Source organism: Schistocerca cancellata, chromosome 4 (assembly GCF_023864275.1).
Source record: "Schistocerca cancellata isolate TAMUIC-IGC-003103 chromosome 4, iqSchCanc2.1, whole genome shotgun sequence".
Lineage (NCBI taxonomy): Eukaryota > Metazoa > Arthropoda > Insecta > Orthoptera > Acrididae > Schistocerca > Schistocerca cancellata.
Window position 1 is genome coordinate 341,888,715 of NC_064629.1, and position 15,819 is coordinate 341,904,533.

Here is a 15,819-nt window from a genome sequence, read left to right on the forward strand (position 1 = left end):
GAAATTACAAAAAGTTCGAGTTCTGACCCCGTTACAGACAGACGTTCATAATGCCGACTTGTACATCATTTTTTCGGAAGAAAAACACTTGACAAAGCCTTTCTTTCACATGTTCACAGTACATACATACCAAGATCATGTTGGTTTACGTTACACTGCCAGATCAGTCGTTTACCAAGACTGTTGCCCTGTAACTACGGAAAAGGCTGCTGCGCTTCTTCGGGAATCATAAATCACTGCGGCCTTTCCACAAATATTTTTCTACCCTTTCGATGTATTTGTACAGCCTATGCGGCTATCTGTGTCGTCGAGGCACGCTACTCCCCGCTGCGACGGAGTCAATGGTTCGTGTGGGGCAGACAGTCGGGTTATGAACATTATAGTTCACAGGACAGATTTATGCAGTGTTGAAATTCAGAGGGATAGTGCTGGTGGCTGCCTCCATAAACATTATTTAAATGGCGTATCTTTATTGTTTAAATGACTTCATCAGAATCTACACATCAAGTAGTAGACAGCCACGTATAAACTTTTATTACAGCTAACGGGCGTATCTCCTGCGAATAACAACAAGAAGAAAACAAAGTGATACGTGTGTTACAACGATCAGACCAACGCCATCTCAGCGTTCAGTGCAAGTATACCCTGCGCGACGTGTCTGACAAAATAATTCCGGATTTGTGTCAGTACAGCCTACAGGTACAGTGATGCAACAGATTCTTGATCAATCTCCTAGATAACTAGCAATAGAATTCGCTTTCCCGACCTTCCGCACTGATTAAGGTTCCTTACATGTGTTCCATAAATCCCTTCAGGCGACTGCGCGGTTATCTCCGTCAACATGTGGCATCAGATTTCTCCCGACATGCTATTCCACCTGAGCTGGGGCTTTGTGTCCAAAGATCTCGATGTCAAAGGCACTTGAAATTCTACCTTACCTTCGTTCTCGGTTGAACCCTTGCATTCAAAGACCGAGCATAGTGACAAGGTTAGATAAGTCCTTCAGGAAAGTCCGATTTCTTTCCTATGATTTATGATTCATGTGACTAGGGTACAGCGTGTTGGTGAACGTGATGACAGAATAGGCTGGACGGTTTTGTGTTTGGCTGTAATTGTGAACGGGTATGGAAATCAAAGGGACAGGGTCAAACCCAGTGCTGGAACATCGCATACTTTTCTCAGATAGCACTAAGGTAATTGCACTTAACAACAACAACTGGGAAATTAGTTAAAGACATTTAAATATTTTTGAGTTGTGTGTGGCTCAACTCTCCGCCCAACCATTTTGATTTAAGTTTTCTGCCATTTTCATAAACTTCTTCAGACAAGCGCTGAAATGACTTCAACGACAGCCAATTCCTTCATCCACTCTTCTCCGTCTGAGCTAGTGCTCCATATCTGATGCTCCCTTTGTGGACAAGAAACTTAGCTTCTCGTCCAACAAATACAGAACGGTAAACAAAACGGGTCGTATTGAAAATTTAGTCCACGTATTTCTGACAGGACCTATTGATAACTGTTTCCAGCGCATGCTTTAGCGGCAACCCGAAACATTTACTTGATGAGTAGTGTCTTTGGGACTTAGGTAGTAGTAACGACCATAATTTTGCGCCTAATATTCCTGGTGATTCTCCGTAGCAACTCACTCCATTGTCGGCCGCGGTGGCCGAGCGGTTCTAGGCGCTTAGTCCGGAACCGCGCGACTGCTGCGGTCGCAGGTTCGAATCCTGCCTCGAGCATGGATGTGTGTGACGTCCTTAGGTTATTTAGGTTTAAGTAGTTCTAAGTTCTAGGGGACTGATGACCACAGATGTTAAGTCCCATAGTGCTCAGAGCCATTTGAACCATTTTATTCCACGCCAGTGACAGCGAACGTGTGTATGGAAAACTTTGTAGAAGAAGGTCTCCGGACATCCAAGAGAAAAATCTCATGTATTTGGTTCACTGATGACATATATCAGTCGGTGTCTTTGAAAAATCAAATTCTCAAAATTTTCAGAATGATATTAATTTCAGCGTACAGTTATTTAAAGTTCACAAGAGAAAATCAATAAAAGGTTTGATCCCCCTTTTTTTTTAATTTACAGGTATACACATGACCTGATGGTATTTTGTGGCAAAAAGTCTGTAGAAAATTCCTTCATATAGATAGATTTTTGTACAGAAACTCCAAGCTACATTCCATACAGAAGATAGGATTAATGAAGACATTCGTGGGATGTGGTGTAAGAATGAATGAGTTACAGATGTAGGAAGAACTAAGTTATTTTAAGGTTCCCTTGAGAAGAAATGGCTTCTCTAACAAAGAGGTAAATGGAGTATTAAATCCTAAAAGATCGAACGCAACTGAAGGAAAAAAAAATCCGTTCACGGAAATGTTTAGCTCCCGTCCGATCAAACTGTCAAAGATAGCATTAGCATTGTCACAAGAAAATATAGGAAATACACAGTATTCAAACCAATAAACAGAGATGCATGAATAATCGAATCCCGTACAAGATCTGAAAGCTAAGGTGTGTTCTCTAGTTCAGCTCTGTATGCTAGCCACAGGAAGGGTACACATATATCGCCAGTATGGTAACGTGCATGTTTGAACCACTAAGAGAAGCGTTAGCACTCGCTACAGGAAACGCGAGGGCAATAAATTATCTACTAACCAACACAGTGAAATACGCCAACTGCGTACTATACTCTGGGGCCATGGAATCAAGAAACACGATTCTTCGAGACTAAAGTTTGGTCCAGGTATAATCCTAACGATGCAACAGTGCATAGCGGCAGGGCCAGCTCTAGCGGTTACGTCACCCCGTACAAAAAGACAAACTGCCGCTCCTATATATATAAAGTTTCCACTAAAAATCAAATCAGTTTATTTAAATTGTAGTAAAAGCGTATTTTTAGAAAAGAAACATATAACGTAAGACAACATGGATAATCAAGCAGTATAAAAAAAGTAGAAATTAGTTAAGAAATACCTGTACCTAGCCACAAATTGTTAGCCACATAATTTTTAAATTTTAAATTGCCATTATTCTGAAAATAAAACAAGGTAACACCAACTACTCTAAAATCACAAAAAGCGTTTTTCTCGCTTAATTTCAGTTCTGCAAACTTCCTTATTACATCTTTTAAATGTGCTTGATTAGTAATTTCATGCTCAAATGCCAAAATGGCCAAACCATTTAGAGGATTTTCTGTAGTCGAACGTAAAATGTTTTTCATTAATTTTATCTTAGAGGAACTCCTTTCGACACTCGCTACAGTTATTGGTGTCGTTATCAATATTCTTAAACGATTAGTAAGATTTCGGGCAAAATTGACCATTGTTATTAAACTCAGTACATCGATTAGGCTTCCTTTTTTGTCCAAAAGGGCAGATACTGCAGAAATTCCCTCTGCTAATTCTATCCCATTTATGTCAACAGAGTCGCCATCAGTTAAAATACGTTCTAAATGCTTACAGTATTTTAGTAGCATTTCTTTGAACATGGTATTTAAATCGTATATATTATATAATAATTGAAAATATTTACTATGACTGCTAAGTTGTTCAAATCTATTATCTAGGGCATTTAGTGCTTGATCGATTGTAAAATTTAAAAAAAAATGCAGTTTATCTTGTTCTTTTGGATCTTTGATGGGTTCGTCTCGTGCTGCGTATAAGAAGTTCCTTTTCATTCTTATGGCAGATTCTTATGCGAATGGCGCACGGCTGCCGCTCAACTTACCGCGAGCCACGAAACAATAGGTCACACAACCTGAGAGTGGTGTATCAGAGCAAGAGAAGAATCTTCGCCACCGCAGAGAGCGGCAAAGATCAAACAGACGCTCTGGATCGCGCAGCAACAGGCCGCGCAGCCAGATACATCATCATAATAAAGAAAATGTAGGTAACCGACGTGGCGGAACCACTCGTATGACTGTAACTTATATTTTATATTTGCCTGCATCTGTTACTGAATATTTAACAAACCAATATTTTTCTCACACTTACACCCAAAATTGTGCCACTGAATTATGTAACCCCGGACAAATGTCCGCGTTGTCCGCCCCTAGAGTGCGGCCTGATAGCGAGACCATAGAAATTCATAAATACCAGAACAACTCCAGCAGGAAAGAAGACGAGCTCAAAAAAGACAAGTTGTGGGGTATGGTGTTAAGTAATGAAAACAGTTTTAACTCACTCACTGATAAGCCGAAACATTATGACCATAACTCACCGCAACAAAGGACATATTATTATTACACGGAGCCTGTGAACGAGTATCTCGAAAACTACGAAACTGATCGAATGTTCATGTGCTATTGCCAAGAGCATCTACAGAAAGAGGTAGGACAGAGAAACTACCACTTATGTCACCCGCGAAGTTTGCAGCGGTCTTGAAAGCCTGCGTCGTATAACATACGAGGAATTTGTCATTTTACAATGCCGTTGAAGATTATGTCATTTACTCCGCGTTACAGCATCAAATGAAATAAGAAATCAGGTAGCTTTTATAAGCCATTGTGCAGCACATAAAGAAACGGAGTAAGTCGAAGAGAGTCTGAAATGGTAGGTTGTGAGGAGGGCGCGCGCACGATTGGACGGATGTGGGCCGGCAGTGCTTTTGAGGTGAGGCTGAGCACGGCCACCGTGCGGCAATGCGTCTGGCCGCTGGCCCTGCATTCTGCTGTCACGCGTTGGTCATGCCCCCGCTCGCTGCTCAGGCTGAAAACTGTTCAACGTCGCAGTCCTGACGTCAATACAATACTACCATTAACCCTAGCAATAACAACATATTTTCCATGACGCGTACTACCAAGGGAGGGGAGGTACTTTATCCTCACCACAAGAAAATTTAAGAAAATTCGTAAATTCTTGTGAAATTTTACCAAAAACATCGTTTTTAAATAGGTGCTGATGTATAAGAAGGGTCCAGGTCCTGAAAATATCTGTTAGCACAAACCTAGCAGTGCCAACGCACTTTGTGTAGTGTGTACACAGCGAGGAAGGGTACTTTACGACCACCACAATTTTTTTAAAATATAGATTTCGTTAGTTATCGTTACGTTCTATTCACAACATACATTTTAAAGATATATGTAGACGTGTAAGAGGTGTTCTGAACTTTAAAATACGAATATGACATCTTTTGCAAAAAGTCACATTTACTACTAAGACATACATTTTTGGGTTACGTTTAACTGAAAATTTTGGTACAATTACAGAGTCTGTTACAAGGAAACATTAAAAGCAATAAATATATTTTTACAAATTTCAAAATATAAAGTACATGACTAGATTTCAATATTTTCAAGATGTTGGTACTGCGATGGTTGAGCCGTCAAGGGCAATTATTACCACGTCAACTACAGAAGAGATCATAGACCACCAAAATTAGAACCGATGAAGAAATCATTATCAACAGTTGCGATTACTTTCTGATGGGAATGCGACGGAAATAAGTGTATTTTTTATTTTACACGCCTAGTTCCATAGGATCAAATCGAGGACCAAATCCCCGTGGTGTTGGAGTGACTCAGTATATAAAATTAACACCAGAAAAGTAATGTTATTCTTGTGGTCTTTAGTCCAAAGACTTGCTTGATGCAGTTCTCCATGCTACTCTATCCTGTGCAAGCCTCTTCATCTCCGTATAACTACAGCAACCTACACTCCTGGAAATTGAAATAAGAACACCGTGAATTCATTGTCCCAGGAAGGGGAAACTTTATTGACACATTCCTGGGGTCAGATACATCACATGATCACACTGACAGAACCACAGGCACATAGACACAGGCAACAGAGCATGCACAATGTCGGCACTAGTACAGTGTATATCCACCTTTCGCAGCAATGCAGGCTGCTATTCTCCCATGGAGACGATCGTAGAGATGCTGGATGTAGTCCTGTGGAACGGCTTGCCATGCCATTTCCACCTGGCGCCTCAGTTGGACCAGCGTTCGTGCTGGACGTGCAGACCGCGTGAGACGACGCTTCATCCAGTCCCAAACATGCTCAATGGGGGACAGATCCGGAGATCTTGCTGGCCAGGGTAGTTGACTTACACCTTCTAGAGCACGTTGGGTGGCACGGGATACATGTGGACGTGCATTGTCCTGTTGGAACAGCAAGTTCCCTTGCCGGTCTAGGAATGGTAGAACGATGGGTTCGATGACGGTTTGGATGTACCGTGCACTATTCAGTGTCCCCTCGACGATCACCAGTGGTGTATGGCCAGTGCAGGAGATCGCTCCCCACACCATGATGCCGGGTGTTGGCCCTGTGTGCCTCGGTCGTATGCAGTCCTGATTGTGGCGCTCACCTGCACGGCGCCAAACACGCATACGACCATCATTGGCACCAAGGCAGAAGCGACTCTCATCGCTGAAGACGACACGTCTCCATTCGTCCCTCCATTCACGCCTGTCGCGACACCACTGGAGGCGGGCTGCACGGTGTTGGGGCGTGAGCGGAAGACGGCCTAACGGTGTGCGGGACCATAGCCCAGCTTCATGGAGACGGTTGCGAATGGTCCTCGCCGATACCCCAGGAGCAACAGTGTCCCTAATTTGCTGGGAAGTGGCGGTGCGGTCCCCTACGGCACTGCGTAGGATCCTACGGTCTTGGCGTGCATCCGTGCGTCGCTGCGGTCCGGTCCCAGGTCGACGGGCACGTGCACCTTCCGCCGACCACTAGCGAAAACATCGATGTACTGTGGAGACCTCACGCCCCACGTGTTGAGCAATTCGGCGGTACGTCCACCCGGCCTCCCGCATGCCCACTATACGCCCTCGCTCAAAGTCCGTCAACTGCACATACGGTTCACGTCCACGCTGTCGCGGCATGCTACCAGTGTTAAAGACTGCAATGGAGCTCCGTATGCCACGGCAAACTGGCTGACACTGACGGCGGCGGTGCACAAATGCTGCGCAGCTAGCGCCATTCGACGGCCAACACCGCGGTTCCTGGTGTGTCCGCTGTGCCGTGCGTGTGATCATTGCTTGTACAGCCCTCTCGCAGTGTCCGGAGCAAGTATGGTGGGTCTGACACACCGGTGTCAATGTGTTCTTTTTTCCATTTCCAGGAGTGTATATCCTTCTGAACCTGCTTACTAAATTCGTCTCTTGGTCTCCTTCTACAATTTTTAGCCCTCCACATTTCCCTCCAGTACACAATTAGTGATCCCCTGAAGTCTCAGAATGCGTCCTATCAAGCGATCGCTCTCTTTACTCAGGTTGTGCCACAAATTTCTTGTCTCCCCAGTTCTACTCAATACCCCATCATTAGTTACGTAATCTACCTCCCTAATCTTCAGCATTCTTCTCTAGCACTACATTTCAAAAGCTTCTATTCTCTTCTTGTCAAAACAGTTTATCATCCTTTTTTCACTTCCCTGCACGGCTACACTCCAGACAAATTCCCTCAGAAAAGGATTCCTAACGCTTGAGCCTATATTCGATGTTAACAAATTGCTCTTCTTCAGAAACGCTTTTCTTGCAATTCCCAGTCTACATTTTATATCCTCTCTATTTCGGCTATCATCTTATATACTCCTTTCAAGACACTGTCCATTCCGTTCAGCTGCTCTTCCAGGTGCTTTGCTGTCTCAGACAGTATTACAATGTCATCAGCGAACCTCAAAGTTTTTATTTCTTCTCCATGGATTTTAATTCCTACTCCGAATTTTTCTTTTGTTTCCTTTATTGCTTGCTCAATATACAGATTGAATAACATCGGGGATAGGCTACAACCCTGTCTCACTCCATTCTCAACCACTGCTTTCCTTTCATGCCCCTCGACTCTTATAACTGGCATCTAGTTTCTGTACAAATTGTAAATAGCCTTTCACTCCCTATATTTGACCCCTGCCGCCTTCAGAATTTGAAAGAGAGTACTCCAGTTAACATTGTCAAAAGCTTTCTCTAAGTCTACAAATGCTACAAACATAGGTTTGCCTTTCCTTAATCTATTTTCTAAGATAAGTCGTAGCGTCAGTATTGCTTCTCGTGTTCCAAAATTTCTACGGAATCCAAACTGATCTTCCCCGAGGTCGGCTTCTACCAGTTTTTCCATTCGTCTGCAAAGAACTCGTGTTAGTATTTTGCAGCCGTGACTTATTAGACTGATAGTTTGGTAATTATCACTTCTGTCAACATCTGCTTTCTTTGGGATTAGAATTATTATATTCTTCTTTAAGTCTGAGGGTATTTCGCCTGTCTCACACATCTTGCTCACCATATGGTGGCTATCAGTAGTTCTAATGGAATGTTGTCTACTCCCGGGGCCTTGTTTCGGCTTAGGTCTTTCAGTGCCCTGTCAAACTCTTCACGCAGTATCATATCTTCTATTTCATCTTCATCTACATTCTCTTCCATTTCCATAATATTGTCCTCAAGAACATCACCCTTGTACATACCCTCTATATACTCCTTCCACCTTTCTGCTTTCTCTTCTTTGCTTAGAATTGGATTTCCATCTGAGCTCTTGATATTCATACAAGAGGTACTCTTTTCTCCAAAAGTCTCTTTAATTTTCCTGTAGGCAGTATCTATCTTACCCCTAGTGATATGTACCTCTACATCCTTACGTTTGTGCTATAGTCATCCCTGCTTAGCCATTTTGAACTTCCTGTCGATCTCATTTTTGAGACGTTTGTATTCCTTTTTGTCTGCTTCATTTACTGCATTTTTATATTTTCTCCTGTCGTCAGTTAAATTCAATACATCTTCTGTTACCCAAAGATTACTACTAGCCCTCGACTTTTTACCTACTTGATCGTCTGATACCTTCACTATTTCATCCCTCAAAGCTACCTATTCTTCCTCTACTGTATTTCTTTCCACCATTCCTCTCACTCGTTCCCTAATGCTCTCCCTGAAACTCTCTACAACCTCTGGTTCTGTCAGTTTAGCCAGATACCATCTCCTTAAATTCCCACCTTTTTGTAGTTTCTTCAGTTTGAACCTACAGTTCATAACCAATAGATTGTGGTCAGAGTCAACATCTGCCCATGGAAATGTCTTACAATTTAAAACCTGGTTCCTAAATCTCTGTCTTACCATTACATAATCTGTCTGAAACCTTCGAGTATCTCCAGGCCTCTTCTATGTATACAACCTTCTTTTATGATTCTTGAACCACGTTTTGCTCTGTGCAAAATTCTACCAGGCGGCTTCCTCTTTCATTTCTTACTCACATTCCATATTCACCTACTACGTTTCCTTTTCTTCCTTTTCCTACTACCGAATTCCAGTCACCCATGACTATTAAATTTTTGTCTCTCTTCACAATCTGAATATTTTCTTTTATCTCATCATACATCCCCACCAACGGCTAGGTCCATGGTTCACGGGGGGGGGGGGGGGGGGGGGCTAATTTCTTATTCATTATTATACCCACTTTTTCATTACCCCCACGTGACTTTGTATTTATAACCCGGTACTCACCTGACCAGAAATCCTCTTCCTCCCCCCGAATTTCACTAATCCCCACTGCATCTGACTTCAACCTAACCATTTTCCTTTTTAAATTTTCTAACTTGCTTGCCCTATTAAGAGAGCTAGCATTTCACAGTCCGATCCGTACAAAGCCAGTTTTGTTTCTCCTGACGACGACATCGTCCTGAGCAGTCCCCTGCCGGAGATTCGAGTGGGGGATTATTTTACCTCCGGAATATTTTATCCAAGAGCACGCCATCATCATTTAACCATACAGTAGAGCTCTGTCTTTCGTAGTACCAGCATAGCTAGTCTGTTTGGTTGATGTTACAAGGGCAGATTAATCAATCATCCAGACTGTTGCCTCTGCAACTGCTGAAAAGGCTGCTGCCCCTCCTCAGGAATCATAAAACTTACACGAATCCGATATAACCTACAACCTGCGAGCAATTATTAGCATAATCAACGATATAACACAGTAATTAGATTAATTTTTTTTCAGGAAATCTCCGACAGAATAGAAGTAGTGAGCTATGAGAAAATTCTTTAGTTTTGACTTGACTGTGCGAGGATTACTGCTAACACCTTTATAATTCTTCTGATAACTTACTGAAAACGGATTCTGCAGTTTACTGCACGCCTTTCTACAGACGAGTCAAGGAGTTGCGATATAACTGCAGATTGTATTTGTTCGTAGTATTAACCGAGTAAAAGCTGCTGATTCTTGGGAATAACTTCATATTTTTAACAACAAACAGCCTTAAAGAAAATAAATATTGAGAGACCAATATCGGAATACCCAGACTCCTGAATACGAGTCGAAAAGAGGTTCGCAAACTTACATCACACATTGTGCGGGCTGCCCGTTTCTAAGACGAAAATATCCACTGGAAATGGGATGAGTTATCCCAGAACATAATGCCGTATGACATAAGCGAATGATGATAAGAAAAGTAGATCAGTTTCCTGTTGGACTACCACTTATAGCAGATACCGTTCTAATGGTAAATACAACAGCATGAATTTTTGAACAAGATCTTGAACATGGGCTTTCGACGATAGCTTATTATCTATCTGAACACCTAGGAGTTTGAATTTTTCCTGTTGACCAATCGTATGTTCAGCCTGTCTAATTCAAATTTTAGTTGCAGCTGAATTGTGTGTTAGAAACTGTGAAAACTGAGTCTGGCTGTGATTTAGCATCAATTTAGTTTGCACAAGCTATGAACTTGTGTCTTGAACTGCACAAACTGATATCTCGTCCATGTTGCACTCAGCATCCGTCAGTACCAAGCTAGTGTTATCGACAAACAGCGTAGTTGTAAGTGTAGCAATTCTTGTATTTATTATTGCCTAGTTCTGTAAGTAAAAGGTCAACGTCTCATAGAAGAAGAGAGCTGTCCTGCTGCCTTTTATCGTACTCTTACTGCAGTGAGCCGGTAAAACAAATCGCGTTCAAGACGCTGAGTCCGACCCTTTCCAAGGTACTGCTCCAGTGTTTGGAGTCGTTATCAAGTAGACGTTACTATAGACACAGAGCGAATTCAGGGATACTTTCTAGGACCGTTACAGGTCGATATAGGCTATACTAAAATATGACATAAATGTTCGGAGAACTTAAATAGGAATTCCTGGAAGAAAGACGTCGTTGCTCTCGCAAAACCCTGTTGGGTAAATTTAGAGAACCTATTCCCAGAGAAAACTATGTAGCCGTCATGCTGCCACTATCTTGTGCCTCGCGTAGGGATCTTCAGTTTCGTATTCCGCCTGTAAGGCGGCGCGTGGGTCTGCTCCTGTAAACTAAAGGGTAGGCCGAATATAGGAAGCTAGGAGGAGCAGGTGTGGTAGAACACTTGGTACTGCAATTAACTTAACAGAACATGTAATAGAGAATATTAGTCACTGACATACGTAACTTTGCACTGAAGAGCACGTAGATGTGAAGCTATACATCAATCAAACATCGGCTAGAAGGTACAAAGGCAAAATCTGAAGTGGCTCGCCCACTACGAAATAGAAACAATGTTGCTTGGTCGTCTCCTCGGAATCAACTGGGCTGAATCTGGAGCGGCGCTCGTAGAGCTGCACAGCGCTGGCTAGAGGGCGCTATCGTCGGTGTCGGTGTCATAGTGCCAACCTAAGAACTTGCACCTACGTCGTGGCATCGTAGCTATCGATACCACAGTCAGAATGAGACTAAGAGAGATTAGGGGGCGTAAAGAGACATATAGACAGTCTTCTTCGTTCCCCTCGCTCATTGCTTATAATGAGTGTTCAGTCGAAAAGATCCGTAACGTTGTAACAACCAAACCGGTTGAAACTTGCATATGCCGCTTTGGGATAACGTAGTGAGACATCTAGGGACGCGAAAGTAGTGTACAGCATGGTTGTACACGTGTGTCAACCTCCCCTTCAAACATTCAAAGCTCTGGCCTCAGCAGGCAAGATGATGAACACCGTCTTTTTCAATTTCCGAGGTTCGGTACTCATTGAATTCCTCGAGCACGGAAAAACCATTAATAGTGACGTGTAATGTGGGACGCAAGTCCATCAAGCGCAAACGGACTGGGCTGCTCACGGAGGGAATGATTCTACTCCGCGAAAAAGCGAGTCCGCACATCTCCTAGATCACACAAAGTATAATGGCCAAGTTCAATGAGGAGAAGCAGTTTGATCATCCACCGTACAGCCCGGACATGTCGCCTGCGACTTATATCTGTTTGTTCCGCTACAAAAGCATCTCGAAGGGAAGCGCTTTAACACGGACGACGAAGAGAGGAAGGACACATTGGAGGACTGTCTCCTGTTCCACCCACAGGAATTCTCTGAACAGGAAGACAATGGCTTTGAAACAGTGGGATAGTTGCGATAGGCTCCTACTGCTTAATTTAGAAAGGAGACTTTAATTATACCCGCAGTGTAGTTTCATACCTTTTCTTTTGAACACTCCTCATAGATTATATGAGAATGCAGGCTTTCTCGGCGAATCTCTATGATAAAATCTTCTAAGGTTGACAGCCAAGTCAATGCGCCCCATGCGCTGCAAAGCTATGCCGCTATCCCGGTTGACTAGATTGTCATTCACTCGTATCTTCACTGCGTCTTTAATAATAGAGTCCCAGAAAACATTCGCTCCACACGGCACCTTGGTTTGTTCAAACTAAAACGTGTGCTCTTCTTTTTGTCAGAGGTGAACGTTTCTCATGTGTTCAGAGAGGCATTGTGTGGTGCAGCGTAGCATCTGTCTGATATATTGTTTTCCACATTCAGAGGGGTAGCTAAATTCAGTAAGTTCTGACTAACTTTCCATTTTCTAGCTCACTCGCTCGGTTTACTCGTTCTTTCACTAGAAAATGAGAACTTACCCAAAACCTACTGAAACTCACTACTATAATCCACTTTTCAGGAGTAGCTCACTTAATTTCATTTAAATTACTTAGGAAAATTAATAAAAATGTTTATTTTTTCATATCACGTTCACCAATTTTCAAAATAATTATTTTTTAACACAAAAGGTGAACATAACAAAATTTAATATTTTTTTCTAAAATGTGAATGCAAGAAAATAAAATTTAATATTTCTTTATAACACATGAATGTAAGAAAATAAAATTTAATATTGCTTTATAAAAGGTGAACATAAGGAAATAATTACAATGAATTATGGTGAATGTTAACAGTATTTATAATTTTTCCAGGGTGTTAGCTCATACATTTATTAATCTCTTTCAAGACACTTGCGTTGTTGAGCTCCTTGGTTATGGTCCCCATTTATATAGAAAATTTCTAATTAGATTTTTATAATTTGTAATGCCAATATGGTAATGTATCTATTTTATTTTCCAAAACATATATTTTGTCAACATGAGGGCTCAGTGCTTTCTTGTTTATTTCAACTGTGTATATTTGGTGTTTTTCACTTCAAATCATATTAATTCTTCTGTACTGTTCTCTATTGTAGAACAATCTTTATAATTTATTAAGCTTATTCTATTTTTGGCAATACATTTCTGTATTCCTTTAGATTTTTTCTCTATTTTATTACCAACTCTATAAGCACACATGTTTTCTCTCAGATCGCAAAATTCTTCTATTATTTTTCCATTGCATTTATCTCTCATTTTTCCTACAACTTTCTTGTTAACTTGCGAAATACATAAATATTATTTTCGGGATAATCACTAGTATCAAATTTATCAATAATCATTTTCATATCTTCATAAATACCTGAAGTTTGTACATTATAGATACAATTGTTCATATCTTGATGACACAATTCAATATTTTCTCGATATTTCAGTTTCATTATTCTATAGTGAATATCCTATATCAATTCTTCAGATAAATCAAGTATACTCATACCAACACAGATGGGTTTATTAAATGTGATTTATGTCTTATTCATATGAATAGCAACAAGATTATCATTAAATATACTTCTTGCTTTAAAGTTTGGCTTTGCTATTAATGTATCACATCTTCTCCATCTGACACTAATTTTATATCCACTCTATTTCTAATATTTTCCATTGTCTTGGCAAACACTGAATTACTCATAAATTTATAGAAATCCTTTTCAAAATCATTTTTGGCTTTAGTTCTCATTTCTGTAATTAAACCTATATACCTCCTCAACCAATCCAATTGTTTAAATTTTAAAACTCTACATATTTTTGTTTATTTCATGCCTAATGATAAATACCACTTAAGATTTCTAAAATGAATTACATACTTATTTTTCGTTTCTAAAGTAGTTAACAATTTACTTGCTTTAATTCAGGCACAATTTTGTTATCAGGAGTGAGTGGTAAATTTTTGTGTAAATCATGTAATTCTTTAGGTGACTCTAAATCTCCTTCAAAAATAAATCCAATTTCATCAGTATCTGAAATTTCACTATCAAAAGAATCTGGATTTCCAATCAAATTCTCCATAAGGTAAATACTGACTCATAGTATACCTATATAAATTAGTTGCATGTAAACATGTTGGATGATTTGATAACTTTTACTATCAAAATCCTATTTATTGTTTGCTTTAACACATTTTTACAACATTGTGATAGTCCTCCTCTTATTCCCTTTTCAGCCATTAAAATCACATCATAATCATGTAAGTATTTCTATCTGCCACGACCACATGCAAACCACTCCACACTCTCCAAGTCTCTCACGCGACTGTGCGTCCACCATGCCGTCCAGCACTTTCTGTGTCCTGTCCCGTCCCTCACGCCTCACTCTCTCGAACTCCCTTCCATCCAGTCTCCCCATTCACGAGTGCTGTGATTGGCTAGAGCACACATGCCATGTCTTCATGCCAATGCACCTACACAAACATAATGAAACACATTCGAAGTACTGGATTTACATTTAAATAACTGGGTCTTACTTGTATACACGTCTCTTTCATTGACACAGCGTCGCCATGGAATTCCCAGCCACGCGGACGAGCTGGACCCCTCTTGCTTCGGCCAATGTCTGGCACCACGTGGTTGCTGCCGGGCTGCAGCTTTGACGAGCATCCTGTGTGGCCGCCCCTACTCCGAACATATATTTCCAGGGCTCCACAACTTGCCCATTACCTCACACACTACAGCACCCCATTCTCCTCGGTCCATGTCACAGGGTCCCATAATGCTGAGGCCACCTCCTAGCAACCCAGAGCAACACGCAGCTGTGTGTCGGCCTTGTAGGGACGCGTTGTCAGTGCTGCTCCTGCAGCTGGCTCAGCGGTTATCTTCCCCATTTACACAGCGATGCTCCTCTGGGAGTCACCGAGCCATGCGCTGCATCCTTCCTCGCTGCCATAGCTGGCAGTAGCAAGCTGTGGAGTGGCCCACCGCTGGATAGCTGTGGATCCTGTGTCAGCCTCAGAGGGATCGAACCAACAACACGCTGTGGACTGGGATGCTGGTGACCTATCTGTTGCTGCATGTAGACGGTGGTGTGACATGCCCCACTGTCAATGAGAGCTGCCACCCTTGAATGCCCCTTGTTGGCCTCAGAATGTCGAACCAGTGACCTGCCATGGACTGGAATGCTGGCGCCCCATGTGCTTTGCGTGTAGCCAGTGATGCGACACACCCCACCCCGTCGTGCAGGAGAGCTATCACACATCTATGAATTTCATTAGAAAACAGTACCTATTTATACTTGGTGTGCGCCCCTGTTTTGCTAACGCACCACTCCGAATCACATAGGCCCCACATCTGGGTTGCGCCAGGGGGCCCCTTCTGCCTATAACTTGCGACATGCAGACCGCTGTGTTTACTCTTTTCAGCAGTTTAACGGCCTTACAGTCTCCTTTCTACTTCGCAGCTGCTGGTCAGCATAACTTACTGTCAACTGGCTCGCACCTGGCTATAACTTGTGTGCTCAGAAATGTTGCACTGAATAA